This window comes from Montipora capricornis, chromosome 1, assembly GCF_036669925.1.
Source record: "Montipora capricornis isolate CH-2021 chromosome 1, ASM3666992v2, whole genome shotgun sequence".
NCBI classification, from domain to species: Eukaryota; Metazoa; Cnidaria; class Anthozoa; order Scleractinia; family Acroporidae; genus Montipora; species Montipora capricornis.
This window is the reverse complement of record NC_090883.1, coordinates 5510537-5515536: the sequence shown is the minus strand read 5'-3', so window position 1 is coordinate 5515536 and position 5000 is coordinate 5510537. Positions and strand designations below refer to the sequence as shown.

General features: G+C 36.7%; 2 long non-coding RNA genes across 2 annotated transcripts in view; both read right to left on the bottom strand.

The window, feature by feature from the left end:
- Positions 1–2398: 2398 nt before the first annotated feature.
- Positions 2399–4144, bottom strand: LOC138051067 (uncharacterized). The gene is made up of 3 exons (XR_011132721.1): positions 4035–4144; positions 3655–3749; positions 2399–2811 (listed from the first exon to the last, which is right to left on the bottom strand). It is a non-coding gene; the product is annotated as an uncharacterized lncRNA (long non-coding RNA).
- Positions 4145–4384: 240 nt separating this feature from the next.
- Positions 4385–5000, bottom strand: part of LOC138051059 (uncharacterized) — a 1373-nt gene continuing 757 nt past the window's right edge. The window contains exons 3-4 of the long non-coding RNA XR_011132720.1: positions 4968–5000; positions 4385–4449 (exon numbers count right to left, since the gene is read on the bottom strand). The exon at positions 4968–5000 is cut by the window's right edge and continues 9 nt beyond it. This is a non-coding gene — a long non-coding RNA (uncharacterized lncRNA). The remainder of the gene's footprint in view (positions 4450–4967) is intronic.

Here is a 5000-nt window from a genome sequence, read left to right as displayed (position 1 = left end):
AGGGAAATGGAGGGTAACCACGCATTTTTCGAAGATAATTATTAATCAACAACAATTGCAAAAAGCTTTAAAATACAAAGCAATGTATGGCATTCTCTTCCAAAATTGAAGTTTTATTATCTCTGAATAGTGTGTGGTTGCCCCCAACTGTCTTTTTGGATACTAAGAGCACCTGCTAAGTTATGCTGTGTCCACACACTTTTAAACCGCGCAAAACTATCCCTGTATTACTAAGCACCATCCATAGGAAATCCGAAATTATTTTGGAGATGAGCAATAACAATAGTAGGCGCTGTCCTTAAATGTAAATGTACAGATACCTTCAATTCTTGCTCTTGTTCCAAGCGGTCCAGTCGCCATCCTTCCAACTTCTTCCTGATATCATATATCATATATCATGTCATATCATATCTTTTTATTTACCCTGGGTTTGTTCTTAAATTACTTATCAGTCATTAAGACATTAATGGATAAGATGATTAAGGAAATGCAGAATTTTTATTCATGGTTTTCCCTACCAGACTGCATTAGGTTTAGTGCCTTCAGATTGTAGCGCCTTGTATCACTCATAATATTGACTATCGAGAATTCTGCCGTTCACTTCAACACCTTTTTTTTTTGTCTTGTTGAAGTGAAGGTCTCTTATATATCACTTCTATACTTACTTCCGTTTTTACATTTCTTAACCAGAGAACACTTTCTTACATGAATATGTTTCCAAATCCTGGTTTCTCCTCTATTTTTAAAACACTTAATTTATAGACCCTCTGGAAATTTGTTTGCCTTTTTCCCTTGGAGTCCTGGTGTTTCCCTTGGCAATCAGAACTTGACCTGTAGTGAAGTGTTTATAGTAGCAAATATGCCCTGGACTGTTTCCTACAAATATCAATATTATTACTACAACAAGCATTAGTACATGTTGTAAATACCTTTCTTCTCTGATAGACGAGAAAAATTGTTGAGACAACACAACAGCCTCTTCAAATTGTTTGGCATCAATGTGAAATCCTGAAAATCAATATTGTCATCATCATCATGTACCGGTATAAAAAATAAACCAACTTTGTTCAATGAGGGTGACACTTGACAGTGACAAACCTCTGGCCCTTTGTATAGTACTGTTAATCTCCTATTAAGCCCCCTCTCAACCCCTTTTCAGAGGAAGAAAGCTATTAAGCCCCCCACCCCTCATGACCAAATCAATAAATGATAGATTGTAATAATTACGACAGTAAGACTTCATTTAGACTCATTTGGCCTTACTGTAGTTGTTCAAACGATGGACAGCGCTATCCACCCGAAAAATCACTCTCCATTCCAATGAATACATAGTGAAACCAATTGCGTTACCCAATGGATAGTGATATATCTGGTGGATAGCGTTATCCATTTTTTGAACAACTTGGGCCTGGTATGGTTTATTCACCAGCTGGAAGTTCAGATTTGGATCCCGCAATTGAATAAAAAAACGTTGCAAACAACCATGTACAATGCATATATAATCACTCAAATGTGCTTGACATAAAGAAGCCCCTGGTGGCTTAATAGAGCATTTTAAGCTACTGTACTGACTGCTTTTATATATCCCGAGCCACCAATATGATAACATACTTCTTTGGCTTTGCATGAGTCTTAAAAGCAGGAAAACCACAAGTCACTGGACAGCCAGAAGAGTGGGACACTACCTTGAATCACAGTGTTTTTCACCCACCTACTCTGTGCCAACCCACCTCCAAGAGTCTTAAAATTTGAATAAAACTGCTGAGAAAAATTACACCAAATGCATGCAGCGAGAACATTATCACAGAATTCCAAAAGTAGCGGCCCCATAGTAATGACGAACCAAAAGTACAGTGACGACAGTTACAATAAGGTAACAAACAACTTTTAACACAACATGTAACAACATTTATTACTCACCTTCAAAACTTTCGACAAGTTGTGGCTTGTTTTTGCTGAGTGAAGGTGTCAGCAATAACACAACACACTCAAGCTGTTTGTCTCTATACTTTGATTTAACTGAAGAGAAAAGGTAAAAGTGATGTCCCAGCTTAATCCTTAGTAATTTGTGAAATGGAAACTTGAAAAGTATTTTGAAAGTGACAGTTATTCCTTGTGTACACCCTAATCACTAGTTGCTCTCCATGCTGGGATGAAAATAATTTGGTGAATAAATCTCACATGTGCCGTACAACCACAGAAATCCCATGCAGGCCACTTCCTAAGCATGAACTAACTGTAAAAGTCACTTAAGGTCATAGTCTAGAGTGACCCTCATTTTTTGAGTGCACATAGATATTGCAGTTGTACAGGTGCAGTCTTTCCACCTGTTTTGTAACATTAGCTCATGTCAAATGCAGTAAGGGTACACTGGGGCAATAGGTAAGCCAGTATTCAGGTCTAAAGTACATTGAGAGTCCCAGTAGTTGAACTCATTCCACGTCTAACAAGAAAAATATCTGAAGATCTAGCTGGTTTACTCTTTCAAGTGTGACTGTAAGAAAGAATTGATCCTGTATAGCTTGGAAGCTTATATTCCCTAGGCCTATAGCTTACAGCCGACACAATATGGTCCTTGCACTTTAGCCGATCAAAAAACTGGGTCAGCAGTGACAGGTTATCCAGTGAATAATACTTACAAGTCATGTACAGTAGTTAATTGTTCTGATACAAGTTTTTAAGACTGGCCTGGGAAACATGATTAACATGAGTTAACCTTTGCCCATTGTACCTTTCTCAGCTTCCATTGATTCTATGTCTGCTATCCAAAAATAGCAGTTTGAAAATGATATCTTCATGTCAGACAATACGCTGTAGGAAACACAGATGAGAAGACAATCACTGTACCATGTCGAACATACTCATAATTTAACATGAAACATGTGGTTGCCTCCTATAGTAATACTGGAAATTCGAATCACTGAGCTAAACTAAATACTTAACAAAATTTAATGTTCTGTTAACTGTTTCTGAGATATGGACTTAAAAGGAAAAGATTCAATTAGCAATGATTTTGGTTTAAATACAATCTCCTTTCTCCATCTATTAGCAAAACACAGGAGGCTAGCAAGTGCAAACAAAAACAGCCAAGGACTTGCAACAATGAAGTGAACGGTCAAACTGTTTACACAGCTCTGCAGACATAGTAAATTTTTACATGCATCACTGTCTACATGAACATTGCATTAATCGCATTAATTATTATTACTGGTTACAGTCATTGTCATTGAATGAATTGCAACAATTATTATTACTGGTTACGAAAATAGACCATTTCACGCTCTTAAGTGCACCATGGGTAATCAGGACAACAAGGTGTGAAAGTCAAAGGTTTGTAGGGAAATTCAAAGCAAAACTATATTTAATCTACTTTTGCCTTCACAAACCAAACAAATAAGTACAAGTTCACAACTGAGATGATCTGGACTTGGTGCTGTAATAATCTATTCTTTGGAATTCTTAAAATATTCCTTTTTTCTCTATAATTTTCTGCCTTTCGAATTACAGGAAATATATGGCAGAAACTTTATTCAAAAAATAATTTCTATGATAGTCATTCTCTCGAATTTTATTCTGTCGCACCTTTGAGGGCATATATCTTCCATTTTGGAAATTAAAAAACCTTAAAATTGCCCACTAGTCCCAGAAACTCACGTGATCAACTTTTGACACTGGTCCTGGTTAGCTGATGATCGTTTAAGAAGGACTGCAACCATGACTGTATTGTCCTCAGTTCCTTGCCAGATGAACTGAAATTAAAACATGTTAATCAATAACATTCACTCTAAGGAGTGTAGAGGTGTACATGAGTAAGACCTAAGGACTCTGACATTTTCAAGGTGTTGGAGCAGGTATTCGTGCATGATGACGTGCCAATTAGATCACGTTCTTCATACACCCTACACCCTCCATTCAATTACTATCCGTAAAATCTTCATTGTTTAAGACGTGCTCATATGAATTTTTATCATAAGTACAAGGTGTAAAATTAGGCTTCTTTAATTTGTCTGTTTGGTTTTCTTATTACCACTCACCTCTTCAAATGAATGTGGCAGAAATGGTAGAGTAACTACTTGACTTTCATTTCCTAAGATCTCAAGGCAGGACAGCATCTCAGATAATCTGCTTACAAACTCATCCCCTGTTGAAAAAACCATCTTTAGTGTCACATACACGAATACGATCAACATTGTCGCAAAGGATACAATACACATGCAGATTTAACATAATAAAGCAACCTACCCTCTGGATCACTATTTAAAGATTTCACCCAACAAATTTAACAATAATTATGATACTTATTATAGTTTTACCTGTCAAGCAGCCATATTAACAGGCATATCTGGAAAGTACATACCCCACAATGCCTGTTTACTTACAAAGAGTTTGATACTGTTTACATACCAGAAGCAACTCCAGGAGTGGAGAGATCATCGGTAACATATCCATCTGCAAAGATTAAAATGTAAACCATGCTGACTACCTTATTAAAGGAAATTAATGTTCCATGAAATTAAGGCATTGGAAAGTAGTGCGACATAAATGTAAAACGACCTTCGAATAAAGAAAATTAACGCAAAGGCCGAGCTTCTGAATTTCACAATAGAGGAAACGTGATTAAGACAAGTTGGTGGTGACCACAGGAACAAATTTATTCAAAACTGGTGTAAAAGAAATAACTGAACAAAATAATTATTGAGCCCTCTGTTACGCTTATATACTATTCAGTAGCACAGCGACCCATAACAAGGTGCAGCTAATCTGCTCAGTTTTTCCACAAGGGACAAGTCTAATGCACCTCATGAATGTTTGACTGAGAAATTGACATGAAAACGAGGGAATGCTGCATATTCTAGCTGTGGCAAATGAATCCTGTTAAACTTTGGTACACCATTCTATTTAAATACATGTAGTATAAATGGAACAAACCAAACAACTCCCAGCTGATTAAAAATTATTGTACATACACGGCCTTAATTCCTCTTGATCCTCCTCCAGCA